The sequence below is a fragment of the Arachis hypogaea genome, chromosome 17 (assembly GCF_003086295.3).
Source record: "Arachis hypogaea cultivar Tifrunner chromosome 17, arahy.Tifrunner.gnm2.J5K5, whole genome shotgun sequence".
Classification (NCBI taxonomy): domain Eukaryota; kingdom Viridiplantae; phylum Streptophyta; class Magnoliopsida; order Fabales; family Fabaceae; genus Arachis; species Arachis hypogaea.
This window is the reverse complement of record NC_092052.1, coordinates 29820379-29840155: the sequence shown is the minus strand read 5'-3', so window position 1 is coordinate 29840155 and position 19777 is coordinate 29820379.

Genomic DNA, 19777 nt, shown 5'->3' with positions numbered 1-19777 from the left:
AGAACTCAAAACCATGTTTTTTCAGTTTCTACAGTGGGATCAATAGTTTTCCATGGCTTTAAAATAGTTTTCATTGTTGGTTTGGATTCAATGGAGGAAAAGAACTTGTAGTTGGGTTTTGAATTTTCATGAGGATGAGGATCTGTTTCAAGTGATTATTTATTATTTTTGTCGGTTTTTTTTTTGTTAAAAGAAAGTTCTTTGATTTTGGGTTATCATGGTTAGCGCAGCATTTTTCTCTGTAAAAAGAATTCATAGCCATCGGAAGAGTATATCAATAAATATCTCTAGAAATATGTTCTATGGTCATGGACTAATGCAATAACCACATGTTCGGTAGCTCGCTTACTAAACAGGTTGGGTTCCTCAGTTGCCTGGAAATGTGAGGTACAGGTCGCCTTCGCGCGTCTGGATCTCCTTAGCCAACGGGGAGAGGATGGCCTTAGAGAAATGTGGTTCCACCAAGCTGACGGTTTGATTTGGAGGGGCCACCTGTAAAAAGGACTCCGACGCTCAAGTCAGTGTCCGTATGAAGGTGGCAGATAATATAAAGGGTAGGTGACGTACCTCTGGAGAGGGGTAGGGCCCTCCCCATATATACCCTGTACTAGGGTGGGTTCCACAAGAGCAGACCTACCTTCCAGGAAGTTTCCCTCTTCCAGTTGGCTGGTTTCACGCAGATGAAGAGGTGGCGCGCGGGGGTCATCCCTTGGTTCGGGGATGGCATGTTGTCAGGTCGGCGGTTTGTCCTGACCCGGGCTCCTGTCTAGCTGGGTTGGGCTGGAACAGTGCCCCAACGCGCCAGCTACGTCGACGAGCGTCGTTAGTGGCGCGTTTTCCTCAAATTTTCTCTTGCTGGTTTCCCGTCTAATCGGTTGCTTGCAAGAGTGGCGTGCCCTCTACGCGCAAGTGGCGTACGTCCATTTCTGGGGAGTGTCAATCGTCGCCTCGTTTTTCGTGTTGGGCATTTAATTCCCATTATGATTGATTTAAAAATTTGGGAAAAAGTCTGCTTTGCCCTTGACTTTTGCGCTTCTCAGTGCGGTTATCTTCTAGTTTTTTCCTTCTTTCCTCCACTCTTCCAACTTTTCCACATTCCATTTTGCCATTTCCAAATCCCTCCTGCATTACCTTTCCTCATTTTCCCCTTCAGATTTTCTGGGTTCTACTGGGATTCGCTTTTGGTTCGACTACATTTCTTCAGAATTCTTCAACTTTCTTCGACGACTATCTTTCTGGTAGGCATTTTCTCCTTTTATTGTAAGTTATTGCAAATGGATGAATGTTGCTGTTGTTACTGTTACTATTGCTTATTTACTATCATTTTGTTTTACTTTTGCAATCTTCGAGTTGTGCATGTTTCCTTACTTGAATTGTGTCGCCATTAGTTAGGCTCTATGGGGGTTGCCATTAGTTTACAGTTTTTTAACCTTTGCATAATTGTAAATAGACTTACTGTAACATATAGAGTTAGTTCCGGCTTCTCCGGTTTTTCGAGCTCCCGAGCTTATTGACTAAGTGGTACCCCCACTGTAGGTATGGCTCAACATCCCGTAGCGAGAGTTCTCGTGGACCGCTATGCCTGGGTTACTTCAGATGTGAAGGATACCCCCTCCCAGATGACTTTGGAGGAGCTCCAAGTGTTTCAACAATCTGACCTGCTCTGCGGGGGTGGTCGCGAAGAGGAATGTTACCACGCATTCATTCCCGGGAATGAAGAGCAGATATGTCATCTGAATTTGAACACTCCCTGAGTTACCGACTGGATATGGCTATACAAGTCCATGTTCACTAGCCTGGGGGTTCGTATCCCCTTCTCCCCCTATAGCACTTTTTAACCGATGCAACGTGGCGCTGTCGCAATTACATTCAAACAGCTGGGCTTCGTTCCGATGCCTTGAACTGGTTTGCAAGTATTTGGAGTTGCCGGACTCGGTGGAGGTCTTCTTATGGTTCTTCATCTTAACAAACCCCTCCAAAGAAGGGAAAGCCAAGTAAGGGTACATGTCCTTCCGGGCAGCCCAGGGTAGACGGATCTTCGGGCTATTCGAAGACTCCTTTCATGGCTTCAAAAGAAAGTATTTCAAGGTGCGGCCTGCCGAAGGTCATCATCCTTTTTGGTTGACGTTGGAGGGGGACCGCCGCATCTCGACTTATTGGAACTTCGAGGTTGGGGCCAACGCCTTCACGAAGGTAACACACAAAGGGTTAACCCAAGAGAACAAAAACATAGCCGAGGTGCTGTTGGCTATCTTCGGGAAAAACAATGTCAATCTTCATCTTTTAATGGGTGACCGAGAGATGGGTAGGAGTTACATAGGTGAGTGGTCGGTTGGTCCCCATTTTGCTTTTCCACGATTTGATTTGCTTGCTTACTCACTATCATGTTTTAACACATTTTTTTCTTCCAGTGTCCATGGCTGCCGAACAGGTGGGACTTGATAATTTGATGTCCAAGTTTCTCCTTGGGGACGACGATGACAGCTCCACCACTCCCACCGCCGATTTCCAGACCTCTCCTACTCCCGAGGTCCAATCCCGTCCCTCTCAGGGGGAGGTTGCTGGGACCAGCATTGGCGTGGCTTCTCCAGTGGATGAGGTCTTGGAGAGGAAGTAGGTCCAGAAGTCACCATCATTGAGAATCCTAGGAAGAGGAAGTCGACCTCCAGCCCAGAAGGGGTTCTCACCGTCATGGAGAAGAATTTTGATGCCGGTCACTTCATCGATGCCCAGCTTTTGTTGGGAACTGAGGAGTTCTTCGACGGTGGAGACCTTGCTTCCCAAGCCAAATGGGCTTACCGTACCTTGCTCCAGGCTACTGCGATAGCAAGAAGGGCAGAGCCCATTTTGGCAGGTGCTCGGAACCTGGAGGGTAAACTCCAGGGGGCTGTTAAGTTAGTGGAGAAGCTGAAGACGGAGGTAGAGTCGTTGAAGACCCAGCTCGCTACCTCGAAGGGAAAGTTGAAAACTTCCGACGAGACTGTGGCTAGGCTTACTGAGCGCGAGCTCACCCTGGAGAGCCAACTCAACACCGCAAGAGGCCGGATGACAGAGCTGGAGAAAGAGCTCGCCAGTTCTGTTGCATCAGTGGATGCTGCCAAGGTCGAAGTTACCTCCTTGAAGAAGAAGAATAAGGAGACAGTAAAGGAAGCTAGGGATGCCATCATAGCTACCGACAAAGCGATCAAGGCTCAGGTGAAGCTCTTGGCTCCCGAGTTTGATGTATTTGCTTTTGGTGCTTTCAAAACCATCAAGGATGGTAAGATTGTAGACCTCTCCAGGAAGTGAGTTGCAATGTCTTGTGGATTTTGTATTATTTCTTTCACCGCTGTGGCTTTGTGTTGTGCACTTTGAACACTGGTAATTTTTTTGTAAAACAATTTACCGTTTTGTCGGATAACGACAACAAACGAAGCCAACTTGTGGCTTTTATGTTTAAGCATTTGGATTGTGGCCTTTATTTTCGTAGCCGCTTAGTGTAGTGTTCATGGTTTCGATGGCTCCTGGGGTGATCAGTCCCGAGATGCCGTAATCTTATCAAACTGGCCAGTTAACAAAGTAAAAATTACCGAACGGTGCATTAGAGGCAGTAAGTCAGAAATGATTAAAATTTAAACAAAGCATAATTAGAGCATGCTAAGTCACGAATTAAACAAACGAGGTAAGTAAACAGTAACAAGTGAACATGAAACAAGACGGGTGTTACTAAATCGGGGTGCCGGCTGGCCGCTGGGTCCGCTTAGGCTTCTAAGAGTAGAACCTCTTTAAGTTCCCCACGTTCCATGTTTTGGGCACCTCTTTTCCGTCCAGTCGTTCCAGCTTATAAGCTCCGCTGCCGACTACTTCCTTTACCCTGTACGGGCCTTCCCAATTAGCCGCCAGTTTCCCTTCTCCGGGAGTCGGCAGGCCTATGTCGTTGCGTCGTAGGACCAGGTCGTTTGATTCAAAACACCTTTTTAACACTTTGGTGTTGTACCGCAGGGCTATTCTCTGCTTCAACACCGTCTCTCACAAGTGATCCATCTCCCTGGTCTTGTCGACCAGATCCTTCTCCACAGCTTCCTCGACTCCACCAAGGAGTAGCCGTGGACTCGACTCCCCGACTTCCACGGGAATCACTGCATCAACCCCATAAGTAAGTTGGAAGGGGGTTTCTCCGGTGGAAGATTGTGGTGTTGTTCTATAGGACCATAGAGATGATGCGAGTTCGTCTGCTCACGCTCCTTTTCTCTGGTCAAGCCATTTCTTGAGGCCTTGGATGATGACTTTGTTTGCGGCTTCAACGTGGCCATTGGTCTGTGGGTGCTCCATTGACGAGAACCGCTGCTTTATCCCTAGGCCCGTAAGGAATTCACCAAACATTTTATCCGCGAACTGCGTCCCATTGTATGAGATCACGACCTCTGGGATTCCGAATATGAAGATTACTTGCCTCCACATGAACTTGCGGCAATTCGCTGACAATATGTTGGCCAGCGGCTCTGCCTCGACCCACTTCATGTAGTAGTCAATGGCCACGATCAGGTATTTGACCTATCCAAAGCCCACCGGGAAAAGTCCCAAAAGGTCAACCCCTATTGGCTGAAAGGTCGGGAAGCCATCAGTAAACTTAACTCGACTGCCGGGGTCCTATGGAAGTTAGCATTTTCTTAACACTTCTTGCACCTCTTGACAAACTCCTGGGAGTCTGACATCATCGAGGGCCAAAAGTAGCCGGCTCTGACGAGCTTCCGGGCTAGAGCCTTTTCGCCGATATGGTGGCCACAACAACCCTCATGGACTTCCCTCAGGACATAGTCCATCTGGTCAGGGCGCAGGCACTTTAGCAAGGGTTGGTTTAGCCTTCTCTTGAATAGTTGGCCCTGTATTGTTACGTACTTGGCCGCCTCCCTCCTTATCGCCTTTGTGGCCTTGTCCTCGTCAGGGAGCTTGCTGTTTTCCAAGAAATCGGTAATCGAATCGATCCATGAAGGGACAACGTTTTCTCGGGTCATGCATCCAAATCTCCTTCAGGCTCTGGTCTCGATTTCTCGTCAACCCTAGCATCCAAGTCAGCTAGGAAAACTCCAAATGCTTCTTTCGATTTTTTCCTTAAGGAGAGGCTGGCGTTGTCAGACGCAACCGCCGCTTCTAAGTCTCCCCTAAGGGATCCTACTGACCCATCAACAACGACAAAATTCATGACCAAAAGCTTAGTGCATATTACCGTAGAAAATTCGTTGATTGTTTTCCTCCCCAGGATAAGGTTTTATGCCGTGAAGTCCCTTAGGACCACAAACTCCGCCATTAGTGACCTCTTTCCTTGATCTCCTCCTATGGAAACCGGGAGGAAGACTATACCATCAAGTTTTATAAAATTATCTCCTAGGTCAACCATCCTGTGTTGATGAGTTTTTAAGTCAGTTTTCCAGAGGCCCAGGACATCAAACACGTTTCAAAACATGATGTTGGAGTCGGCGCCGGTGTCAACGAGAATTCCCTTGACCAAACCTGTTCCCACTCTTGTCGTGATTACCATGAGGGGTTCTCCAGGGTGTTGTGGAACCATTGGTCCTCTGGACCGAATGATATCCTTAGGGTTCTCCTGGGGGAGGGTCCATGGTGAGTTGATGATACGGCCAGGATCTTGGCATCTTTCTTAGCTGCCGACTTTGATCTTGGTGCCATGTCTCTTTTGACCACGAAATTCACGATAGTGAGGCCGCGGTCGTTGTCTTCTTCAGGCTCTTGTCTCGGCTTCACGACTCGATTTTTGTCATCGTCGGATCGGTCACGCTCTCGCCTCCTAGGTTCCCTTATAAACTGTGAGAACTCCATTAGTTTTCCTTCTCGGATTGATTGTTCCAAAGCGTCCTTTAAGTCAAAGCAGTCATGGGTCTTCTGGCCAAAACCTTTATGGTAGTCGCAGTAGAGGATCTTGTTCCCGCCAGTTCTGTCCTTGAGTTGGTGGGGTTTCGACAAGATGCCTTTCTCGGCTATTTGTTGGTATACCTCAACGATTGGGGCCGTAAGAGGGGGTGTAGTTCGTGAACTTCCCTACTCGGGGGAAAGGCTTGAAAGGTTTAGTCGATCCTCCATCCTTGGAGTACTCCTTGGCCTTTCCCCATTCCCGAGCTGGCGGGAAAGATGGTTGGTGGGCTGCTGTTTGTTGGCTGCTACCACCTGGCTAACCTCCTCATCGTTGATGTATTCTCTCGCCACGTTTCTGAATTTCTTGCATGGTCCATACAGTTTTGGTGGTGAGGTATTTCCTAAAGTCTTCGTTTGACAGCCCATTCGTCAGACACAGGCTGGCCACCGAGTCAGTCAGGCCATCGATCTCCAAGCATTCATTGTTGAACTTGTCGAGGTACTTCCTAGTCGGTTCCCCATTTCTTTGGGTTACACCTAGGAGGTTAATCGGGTGCTTGGCTTTGGCAATACGCATGGTAAATTGGGCTAGGAAGCTGCGAGTTATATCCGTGAAAGTCGTCATGGACCCTTAGGGGAGCGCGTTGAACCATCGAATTGTCGGTCCTGCCAGGGTTACGGGGAAGGCGCAACACCTCACCTCGTCACCCACACCCTCCAGGCTCATCCCGGCCTCAAAGGCCGTTAGGTGTTCCTGGGGGTCATGGGTTCCGTCGTATCTCATGTCCGTTGGCTTGTCGAACTGCTTCGGCAGCCGGACCTCGAGAATGAAGTGGTTAAAAGGGGTTGCTCCCATGATTATGGGGTTTCGTCGCCTTCTCGGTCTCTCCCTGCCCTCTTCTCGGTCTTCCACCTCAGTGTGAGTCGCTAAGGGCCGAGTGTAGATTATGGGGTCTTGTCGTCTCCTCGATATTTCCCTGCTTTCCCCGTGGCACTCTAACTCCGCGCGGGTCGGGGGGGATCGGGAACCCGTTGTACGCCTGATGTGGTTCCTCCGGGGACTTCTTCTCCGGGTTTTCCCTATCCTTTGAGGAGACTAGGCGCGAGGTTGACTCGGGTCGGGTTGGTAGTGCTCCCTGGTCGCTAGCTCCCTCTCAAGGTTTTGCACCCTGTGGCGCAACTCCTACATGACGATTCTCGCGTTGTCACTCCCCGTCCCTCCGAAAGAACGCCTTTTCTGGGAACGGGAGGGAAGCTCATCCCCGCGGGAGGAAGCCAAGGAGGCCACCCTACTGGTTCGGTGAGTGCCCTCCTCTTCGTGCGGCTTGACTTGCTCTTGTCCTTCCACTGGACCCAATAGGAAATTCATTCACGCCAGGTCTCCACAGACGGCGCCAATGTTCGGTAGCTCGCTTCCTGAACAGGTCGAGTTCCTCAGTTGCCTGTAAATGTGAGGTACGGGTCACCTTCGTGCATCTGGATCTTCTTAGCCAACGGGGAGAGAATGGCCTTTAAGGAATGTGGTTCCACCGAGTTGACGGTTTGATTTGGAGGGGCCACCTGCAAAAAGGACTCTGACGCTCAAGTCAGTGTCCGTACGAGGCGGCAGATAATATGAGGGGTAGGTGACGTACCTCTGGAGAGGAGTAGGGCCCTCCTCATATATACCTTGTACTAGGACGGGTCCCACAAGAACAGACCCACCTTTTAGAAAGTTTCCCTCTTCCAGCTAGCTAGTTTCACGCAGATGGGGAGGTTGTGCACGAGTCATCCCTTGGTTCGGGGATGGGGTGTTGTCGGGTTGGCGGTTTGTCCTGACCCGGGCTCCTGCCTAGTTGGGCTGGGCCGGAACACCACATTTCGTTGCATGATTTATCATGAATTTATTTGTTATCTTGTTAACTGAAATGAGTTAAAATATATTATTAAATAATTTATAATTTAAATTAATAATATTAAATAAAAACATTTTAAAATCTTAAAAAATATGATTTTATTATAAATTATACTGTGGAGTATCAAGATTACTTGTAGAATATTGTCATATACAAAATTATCTATCAAGTTGATGAAATAATAAGATTTTATTTGCTATATGCAAAATGTATGAAGTGAAGACTTTTTATTATAAGATCTAATCATCTAGGTAGCTAACATCTTAAATAAACGTACATTAACTGTCCTAAAATCCTATTTGACACAATGAAGCCTAGTTATGAAATTTTGTATATTGTAGACTAAAACTCTTTGATAATGGTATCTTATGGAACCAATAGCATCTCCATGGGAATCTTCGTTTAATTAGCGATTCATTAATTAATTTATATTAATTAATTTGTGTAATCAATAATGCTAGGAAACAAAAAATAAGCTTAAAATTGTCTTATTTGTTGTATAAAAATAGGATGTGGATGTTCATTTTTTATGAACGGTTCATATTTTTAAGGGAGAAGTACATTACAGAAGCATTAAAAAAAATTGAAAATGTAAAGATGTTATATGTATATAAATAGGAGGTTAAAGTTTCAGAAGATACACACAATCAATAACAAAATCTTCTCTCTTTTATACTGTTAATACTCTCTTCTCTTTTTCTTTTATATAAGCTACTATATATATATATATATATATATATATATATATATAATTTTTATATTGAGATATTAATTGTAGTGAATATTAATATTAGAGTCTTTTACTTCTACTTCTTTATTTTATATTTACCATATCTTAGTTATTTATTTTACAACACGTTATCAGTACGAGACTCTGATAAAATTTTTGGAAGATTCAGATAATAAATTTTCATTATGTCGAAACTCTCTCATCTTGAATTTAATGCTCTTGATATATATCTGGAAACAACTATTTATCATGGATACTAGATGCTGAAATCTATCTTGATTCAATGGATCTTAGAGATACCATTAAGGCGGAAAATAATGTATCCCAGAAGGATAAAGCCAAGGTCATAATTTTCATTCGTCGTCATCTTGACGAAGGATTGAAAAATGAATATCTCACATTAAAAGATCCTGTAGATTTATAGAAAGACCTTGAAGAAAGGTATAATCATCAAAAGACGGTGATACTTCCTCAAACCCGATATGAATGGACGCACTTGCATCTACAGGATTTTAAATCCATAAATGAATATCATTCTACAATGTTTCGAATCACCTCACGAAATAAATTATGTGGAAAAAAGATAACTGATAATGATATATTGGAGAAAACTTTCTCAACCTTCCATGCCTCGAATGTGCTCCTGCAACAACAGTATCGAGAAAAAGGATTTAACAAATATTCTGAGCTAATTTCTTGCATTCTTGTTGCTGAACGTAATAATGAGTTACTCTTAAAAAATCATGAAGCGCGCCCAGCTGGCACTGCCCCATTTCCTGAAGCAAATGCGGCAAATCATTATCCCAGAAGAGGTAAATGGCAAGGTTTTAGTAACAAGAAAAATTATAGAAGGAAGAAGAATTATGTTCATAAAAAAAGATCTCACCAGAAATGGGATAAAGAAAGAAATAATAGGCAAGGTAAAGCAACAGAGGATAAATATTTCTGTTGTGGTGGAAAGAGTCATTGGTTGCGTACCTGTCGTACACCAAGACACCTAGTCGATCTTTATCAGGTATCTTTGAAAAATGATGACAAAGGAAAGGAAACAAATTTTGTTTCAAATGATGCTGAAAATTCCATCGCTCATTATGATGTATCTGATTTCTTTGAGGATCCTGAAGGAAATATTGGTCATTTGATCAATAATGGAATAATTTAATACGTGAAATTGTTAAGTATTCATGTAAATAAATTATTAATGTATTAAATTATTTATTGTCTTCTCGCAACCTGGCGTTTGCGAGATTACTTACTCAAATTATTCGATTAAAGCACAATTTCTAGAAAATCCAATCAAAGCAATTTGTCTTGATAATGCTGGTGAATTTACTTTCCAAGCTTTTGATGCCTATTGTATGGCTAATGGAATAAGTGTTGAACATCCAGTAGCTCATGTTTACACACAAAATGGGTTAGCAGAATCACTTATTAAACGCCTCCAATTAATTGCTAGATCTTTACTAATGAGAATAAATCTCCCAACCTCGGTTTGGGGCATGCTATTTTACATGCCGCAACACTTATTCGTTTGAGGCCAACGAGTTACCATCAGTTCTCTCCTATGCAATTAGCTTTTGGCCTGCAGCCAAATGTTTCCCATTTAAGAATATTCAGGTGTGCGATATATGTTCCCATTGAACCACCTTCTCGCACCAAAATAGGACCCCAAAGAAAATTGGGGATATATATTGGATATGATTTTTCCTCTATAGTAAGGTATCTTGATATACAAACTGGGGATATATTTAAAGCCCGATTTACGGATTGTCATTTTGATGAATAAAAAATTCAACATTAGGGGGAGATAATAAGCTTCCCGAAAAAGAACTTAATTGGAGTGCATCATCCTTGATGCATTTGGATCCTCGATCAGGGCAATGTGAACTAGAAGTTCAAAAGATTATACATTTGGAAAGAATAGCAGTAGAATTGCCTGATGCATTTTCCGATACAAAGAGGATAACCAAATCTTATATACTAGAGAAAAATGCCCTAATTCAAATTGATGTCCCAGTGGGACAAATTGCCACTGAAACAAATTCACGCCAGAAGCGTGGCAGACCTGTCGATTCGAAAGACAAAAATCCTTGAAAAAGAAAAGAGGTAAATACTATTCCTGTTGAAAAAGACAAAGTAAAGACACTTGTAGTTGTCTAAAATTCTGATATAATTTTAACGCCAAAAGACGTTCAGGTACCTAAAAATTGTGAAAATGACGAGATCTCGATAAATTATGTCTTTAAAGAGAGAAATGAGACCAAAATAAGACAAATGTCAATGAAATATTTGCATATAATGTGGCATTAAATATCATACATCAAAGTAAGGATCTTGAGCCAAGATCAGTCAAAGAATGTCAACAAAGAAATGGTTGGCCAAAATAGGAAGAAGCCATGAAGGCTGAGTTAGACTCACTTGCAAAATGTGAAGTCTTTGGACCTGTAGTCCGTACACCAGAAGATGTAAATCCTGTTGGATACAGGTGGGTATTTGTGAAAAAATGAAATGAGAAAAATGAAGTTGTACGCTACAAAGCTCGACTTGTAGCACAAGGTTTTTCACAAAGGCCCGGTATAAATTATGAAGAAACATATTTCCTTGTAGTGGATGCAATAACATTGCGTTATTTGGTCAGTTTATCCGCATATCATAAACTACATATGCATTTAATGGATGCGCTAATAGCCTATTTATACGGATAATTAGATCGTGATATCTATATAAAAGTTCTTGAAGGACTAAAGATATCTAAACCATCCAATGAATATTCACGGGGATTATACTCAGTTAAATTGCAAAGATCTTTATATGGTCTGAAGCAATCTGGACGAATTTGGTATAATCGTCTTACTGAGTATCTGCCCAAAAATGGATTCAAGAATGATAATATCTGCCCATTTGTTTTCATAAAGAAATCTACATCTGAGTTTATTATAATTGCTGTGTACGTTGAGGATTTGAATATCATTAAAACTCTTGAAGAAATTTCAACAATTATAAAAACTCTAAGGAAAAACAACCATTTGTACCCATGAACTTTGCGAATGCTGACAAAAATACCCATTAAAGAAGGAAACTAACGTTGTATCCATCAAAGATGGATTCCGTACGACAAAAGTACCCAAATCCTAAGTTTATGTTGACATTTTAATAAAATTCCAGAATTACCCCCACCATTATCTTCAACCCCTCCTCTCTTCTTTTCCAAATCTCAAACACCTCCATTGCCACTACCTTAACCATCCTCTATTCTCTACTACTCTACTAACCACCATTACTGCCATCTTTCCAAGCTGACGATGACAAAAATGACAACAAGGCAACCAGGCAATCCATCTGTTCCCACGCAACGCTGTCATCTTAAATTGCAGCTACCCAAACTCCACGGTGGCCCAGCGCCGCCTCAAGCCCATGCATAGATCACCTATACCTCTGGCCAAGACTCCATCTAATGCCGCCACAAGATGGAGAAGCTCCAGAAGAGAGACTAAACCGAGATCCAGCGCGCAAGGTCCTTTCCTGTGGTGCGATTCAACTCCTCCTAGGTCCACTTCAAGCTCATGGACTCCATGGAGAAAGGTCCTATATTTACAATAGTACAAATTACAAATTTATTATATAATTAACGAAGTTGAACAAATTTCCTGTAACTAATAATTTATTTGTTTTTATCTATACCCAAATTGAACCAGTTGAGTGTATATATTGTTCAAATTCTCTCAGAAATCTTCAATCATATCTATGTTAGGATACTTTTCAAGTCAGAGAATGACTCCGATAACCACAACGGCAACGAAGGTGCGTGGCTTTGACCGTGACGAAGATGACGCGGGGTTTGGGGAAGAGGGGGAGAGTGATCCGGTTGGAGAGGTTGTGTCGATGATCAAGTTTCTTGGAGATGGGTTCATGAAGATAGAAATGCCGTCATAGCAGAGAAAAAAGAAGGTGGTTAAGGTGGTGGTAATGGAGGGATGTGAAAGTTTGAGTGGGAAAGAAGAGATGGTTGGGAGTTGATGTTGAAGATAATGGTGGGGGTAATTCTGGAATTTTATTAAAAAGTCAACATAAATTTAGGATTTGGTCACTTTTATCGTACGGAATCCATCTTTGATGGATACAATGTTAGTTTCCTTCTTTAATGGGTATTTTTGTCAGTGTTCGCAAAGTTCATGGGTACAAATAGTTGTTTTTCCAAACTCTAAAAGAAAAGTTTGAGATGAAAGATCTTGGAAAGACTAAATTTTGTCTCGACTTGCAGATCGAGCGTACAAAGGCTAGGATATTTATTTATCAAACAACACACACATAAAAGATCTTGAATAGATTTTATATGGATAAATCACATCCATTAAGTACCCCAATGATCGTAAGGTTTTTGGATGTGGAAAAGGACAAATTCCGTCCTAAAGAAGAAAATGAAGACATCATTGGTTCTAAAGTACCATATCTTAGTTCCATTGGAGCGCTAATGTATCTTGCTAATAATACACGACCCGATATATCATTTGTTATAAATTTACTAGCAAGATATAGTTCTTCTCCAACCAGAAGACATTAGAATAGAATCAAACAAATCTTTCGATATCTTCATGGAATGGTTAATATGGGACTATTTTACCCATATAAATCTAAGTCACAATTAGTTGGCTATGATGACGTTGGATATTTGTCTAATCCACACAAAGGGAGATCTCAAACAGGATACCTGTTCACATACAGTGGTACAGCTATATCATGAAAGTCTACAAAACAGACGATAGCAGTAACCTCCTCTAATTCTAGCGATACATGAAGTAAGTCGCGAGTGTTTTTGGCTCAAGAGTTTGATCCAATATATTCTGTCATCATGTGGACTGATTAACCATAAGATAGCTTCAACTGTCCTGTTTGAAGATAATACAGCATGCATTGCTCAATTTAAGGGTGGATACATCAAAAGTGACAGAAAAAAATATATTTCTCCCAAATTCTTCTTCACTCAAGATCTTCAAAATTAAGAGACAATTGATGTCTAACAAATCCGCTCAAGTGACAATTTGGTAGACTTATTGACAAAGTCACTTCCAAAATCCTCCTTTGAAAAATTGGTACATCAGATTGGGATGCGTCGATTTCAAGATGTTAAATGATGTCGATAAGAGGGAGAGACTGTACTCTTTTTCCCTTGGTCAGATTTTTTCCTATTGGGTTTTTCTTGACAAGGTTTTTACTTTTTTAATGAGACAGCCCCCATCACAAAGGATTTTGTACTCTTTTTCCTTCAATAAAGGTTTTTTTCCATTGGATTTTTCTTTAGTAAGGTTTTAATGAGGCATAATCCTAAATGGATATTGATAAACCCCATTTTTAGGGTTTATCTTGTGCTTAATTGAGTGGATTTTATCCACTAAACTCACACTTATTCATATAATTCGTATGTTTTATATTTTCCTTCCTAATTTTGTGCTATGATTGAAAACATGCTTCTTTGGCCTTAAATTTGCTAATTTTAATCCTCTCTTATTACCATTCGATGCCGTGATATGTTTGTTAAGTGTTTTCAGGATTTATAGGGCATGAATGGTTTAGAGGATGGAAAGTAAGCATGTAAAAGTGGAAGGAATACAAGAAACTGAAGGAATTGCTAAGCTATCAAGCCTGACCTCTTCGTACTAAATCGATCATAACTTGAGATACAGAGGTCCGAATGAGGCGGTTCTAGTTGTGTTGGAAAGCTAACATCCAGAGCTTCAAAATGATATGCAATTTGGCATAGTTGCCATGCAGTTAGGCGATGCGCACGCATGGATCACGTGTACGCGTGACCTTGCAAAAGTTCAGCGACGCGTACGCGTGACAGAGCCACGTGCTGCACGTATCAGAAAATGCTGGGGGAAATTTTTGGGCTATTTTTGGACCAGTTTCAAGCCCAAAAACACTTATTAGAGACTACAGAGTGAAGGAATCATTCATACAACATTCACACTTCATTCACATAATTTTAGGTTTTAGATGTAGTTTTCTAGGGAGAGAGGCTCTCTCCTCTCTTTAGATTTTAGGGTTCTTAGTTTTATTCCTTTTCAATTTCTGAATTCTATCTTATTTCAATTTAGTTTCTCTTCTACTTTTAATTTTTCTAGCTTTCTAGTTTATTTATTTCCATTGTTGTTTACCTTATGTTGCCAATTTAGCTTATAAATTCTCATGTTAGATTTGATTTTCCTTTTAATGCAATTTGAGGTATTTCATATTTATTGCTCCTTTCTTTAATTTGTGTTATTGATGCTTGCAATTGATTGTTTAATTTTAATATTCCTTGTTACTTTTCTATATTTTTATGTTATGCCTTCCAAGTGTTTGATAAATTGCTTGGTTGGATTTTAAATTAGATTTTCATATTCTTAGCTTGGATTTATTAATTGGAGACTCTTGAATTATGAAAGATCTTTTATTGATTGGTGATTAAGACTTGCTAGTTGGCTTGAGCTTCACTAACGCTAGTCTTTGACTAGGACTTGTGAACTTAAGTTAACTTTACTCACTTGATTTTCCTTCATTGTTAGAGGTTAACTAATTGAAAGCATAAGGTAATTACCATCATAATTGACAATGATAATGAGGATAGGAATTCTAATTATCAATCCCATCTAAGAACTTTCTTAATTATTATTTTATTTCCTTGTTATTCTACATTACTTGTTCCTTATTTCAAAATCCAAAAAGATACTTTTCCATAACTAGTTATAAGCACACTTCCCTGCAATTCCTTGAGAGACGACTCGAGGTTTAATACTTCGGTTATTTTTATTGGGTTTGCTTAAGTGACAAACAAATTAAATTTGATTGAGGTTTAATTGTCGGTTTAGATCTATACTTGCAACGCGATTACTTTTGTGAAATTCTTTACCGACGATTTTTCCCCCATCAATTTTTGGCGCACTTGTTGGAGAATTGTAAACGTGTGCCTTATTATTTGTTATTGTGAATATTGTGAATAATTCTGCTTTTTGGTTTCTTTGTTAGTTGTTTCTAGTTTTAGGAGTTTATTCTCATTATTTTCTTATTAGTTTTTGTTTTTAATTACTTTTGATACTATGAATTCTCACCCCTTTGGCAATGGGTTTGGTTACAATCATGTTGTAGGAAGAGGAGATTACAATGAAAGCTTACATCAAGGATGTGACAATCAAAGATGGGAGGAGTCACAAGGATTTAATCAACCCTCTTGGCAACAACCTCCACCCACTTACTATGAGCAAGAACCATTCCAAGGTCCATATCAATCCAATGGATATGGTGGACCCTCTTGTAGTTACCAACAAGCCTTAGTCCTACCATATGCCTATGAACCCCTTCCTCAACATAGCTTTAAACCACCATACTCACAAGCCCCCTACTACCAAACACCCTCATATGATCCTAACACTTACCCACCATACCAACCACCATATGAACTATATGAACCATACATAGAACCACCCACATCCTGGTGCGGATTTTATAACCACAAACTAACCGACAAGTACACCGGGTTGTACCAAGTAATACCTCAGGTGAATGAGGGTCGATCCCACGAGGATTGAAGGACTAAGCAAACAATGATTGATTGATTGGCTTAGTTAGACAAACAGAAAAGAGTGTTTGAATATTCAACGAGCATTAAACAATCGTGCAAAAATTAAAATAGTAAAGTAAATGGGTTGGGAGTAAAGTATGGAGAAGGCAGTTAAGGTTTCAGAGTTATCTATTTTTCTAGATTGACTTTTCTTATTAATTTATTCTAATCATGCAAGATTTAATTCATGGCAAACTATATGTGACTAGACCCTAATTCCTTAGACCTTTCTAGTCTCCTCTAAAATTCATCAACAGCCAATTCCTTGGTCAATTAATTCCAACTAGGGGGTGAAGTTTAATTCTAGTTTATGTGCCACAAAAACTATAATTACCCAAATATAAAAGGATTATATGTCACGTATACCGTTAAATCCAGATAATTAAAATTTAGGAGAATTTGTTTTCAAGCTGTTGTTCAAGTAAAGAGCTTTCCCAAGTTTTACAAGAACTCAATTAGAACATGGGTCATACTTCCGTTACCCAAGTTCATAAAATAAAGAACGAAAAAAATTCTTGAAATATAAATCAAAACATGAATTAAAAAAAAGAAAACAATAGAATCAATCCATACAAATAGACAGAGCTCCTAACCTCAACAATGGAGGTTTAGTTGCTCATGGTAAAGAGTGAAAACTAGGATTGTGAATTGTGAATTGGAATAATGTTGTGTTGGAACCCCCCTGTTGGAATCCCTTTTTATATCTAATCCTAATTAATTTAAAATCTATCTTCTTAAAACTAAAATAATATCTTTTTCTATTTTTAAATAAAATAAAGTTCAAATCAGAATTAATTAAAGCAGTCAGCATGTCTTCAATTTGATGGATGGGGACCACTTGCTTCGTAGGGTCCACGCCTAACTTTGAGTGGGCATAACCATTCTTGTGTGAATCTCCCTTGAGTCTCTGCTATCCCTTGGCTCTAGTTTGTGTTTCTGGGCCGAAAACTAGGTCGAAAGTCGGCCTGAAATTGCCCCCAGCATTTTCTGCGTTTTCTGCATATCGCGCATATCACGCGTACGCGTCAGTCACGCGTACGCGTCGATGGCCTTTTCCGCGTGTCACACGTACGCAAACCACGGAGCCTGCTGAATGAGGAACAACTGCTCATCCAGAAACATCTCAGTCACAGTTGTGGGTGGTTGTACTCCTACTTCAGGCTCAATTCTGGAGAGATGGTCAGCTACTTGATTTTCTGACCCTTTCCTGTCTTTTATCTCAATATCAAACTCCTGAAGGAGCAACACCCATCTAATTAATCTTGGTTTAGAATCCTGTTTGGTTTGAAGGTACTTCAATGCAGCATGATCAATATAAACAATAACCTTAGAACCAAGTAAATAGTACCTAAACTTATCAATAGCATACACAACAGTTAATAATTCCTTTTCTGTAGTTGTGTAATTTTTTTGGGCATCATTTAGCACATGACTGGCATAGTAAATTACATGTACAAGCTTACTATGCCTCTGTCCTAAAACAGCTCCTATAGCAAAATCACTAGCATCATACATTAATTCAAATGGTAAATCCCAGTCAGAGGGAGCTATAATGGGAGCAGAGGTAAGGTTTGCTTTCAGAGTTTCAAAAGCATGCAGACAATCAGAATCAAAGATAAAAGGAACATCAGCAACCAACAGGTTGCTTAAAGGTTTAGCAATTTTAGAAAAATCCTTTATAAATCTTCTATAAAATCCTGCATGACCCAAGAAACTCCTGACTACCTTAACATTAGTTGGTGGTGGTAATTTTTCAATTACCTCCACCTTTGCTCTATCAACCTCAATTCCCTTACTTAAAATTCGGTGTCCAAGAACAATACCTTCTGTAACCATAAAATGACATTTTTCCCAATTTAAAACAAGGTTTGATTCTTGACACTGTTTCAAGACAAGAGATAAATGCTTAAGGCAGGATTCAAAGGAATTACAAAGACAGAAAAGTCATCCATAAATACCTCAATAAACTTTTCAACCATATCAGAAAAAATTGAAAGCATACACCTCTGAAAAGTTGCTGGAGCATTGCAAAGTCCAAAAGGCATTCTTCTATAGGCAAATACTCCAAAGGGGCATGTGAATGCTGTCTTCTCTTGATCTTGAGGGTCCACTGCAATTTGGTTATATCCAGAATAGCCATCTAGAAAGCAATAAAATGCATGACCAGCTAACCTCTCAAGCATCTTATCAATGAAAAGCAGGGGGAAGTGATCCATCCTTGTAGCAGTGTTGAGCCTCCTGTAGTCTATACACATTCTCCATCCTGTGATTGTTCTTGTAGGAATAAGCTCATTCTCTTTATTCTTAATCACTGTCATCCCTCCTTTCTTGGGAACTACCTGCATAGGACTTACCCAAGGACTGTCAGAAATAGGGTAAATAATACCTACTTCCCATAGTTTAATTACCTCTTTTTGGACCACCTCTTTCATAGTTGGATTGAGTCTCCTTTGTGGTTGCACAACTGGATTAGCATCATCTTCAAGGAGGATCTTGTGCATGCACTTGGTTGGACTAATCCCCTTCAAGTCACTAATGGTCCACCCAAGAGCTGTTTTATGGCTCCTGAGCACTGAAATAAGCGCCTCTTCCTCTTCAGGCTTCAGGGAAGAGCTAATAATCACTTGATAGGAATCATTTTCACCCAAGAACATATATTTCAGAGAAGGAGGTAAAGGTTTGAGCTCAAGCTTGGGGGCTTCCTCCTCTGCTTTAGGCGTGTGAACTTGTGCCTTTTGGTTTGGTGAATCATCAACTTCAACTAACTCATATTCTGAAATAGGATCCAGAATGTCATCAAGTACCTTAGCTTCCAGTACTTCTTGAACAAGTGGTTCAACAACATCAATTCTCATACACCCTTCAGAATCATTAAGGTGCTTGAGAGTTTCAAAAATATTAAGGACCACCTGCTCTTCATTGACCCCCAGGGTTAATTTACCCTTTTGCACATCAATCAGAGCTCTACCTGTAGCTAAAAAGGGTCTACCAAGAATAATAGAGGATTTTACATCCTTTTCCATGTCTAATATAACAAAATCAGGAGGAAAAATAAAGAGTACTACTTTCACAAGTAAATCCTCAACAACACCCATAGGTAATTTAATAGAAAGATCAGCAAGTTGAAGAGAAATACGAGTGGGTTTTACCTCCTAATTTGAAACTTTTGCATCACTGAAAGTGGCATGAGATTGATGCTAGCTCCAAGATCACATAAAGCTTTTTGAATGGTGACATCTCCAATGGTGCAAAGAATCACAAAACTCCCTGGATCTTGCATTTTCTCAGGAAGTTTATGTTGAATAATAGCACTGCATTCCTTAGTTAACACCACGGTTTCTTGCTCCTTCCAATTCCTCTTGTTAGTCAACAATTCTTTCATAAATTTAGCATAAAGGGGCATTTGCTCAAGAGCCTCTGCAAAAGGAATATTGATCTGTAACTTCTTGAAGACATCTAAAAATTTAGAGAACTGCTTTTCTTTGGAAGCCTTCTGAAGTCTCTGAGGATATGGCATTTTTGGCTTGTATTCAGGAGCTTTTGGCAATGTAGGATAAGTGTCAAGAGAGTCAGAAAACGGGTTGTCTGCACGCTTTGGAGGGGCGTGCTCCACTTCTTCCTTTTTCTCCTCTAGAGATTTCTTTTCAACTAGCTCTTCATTTGCCCTTGTCTTAGAGCCAGCTATTTTACCACTTCTCAATTGAA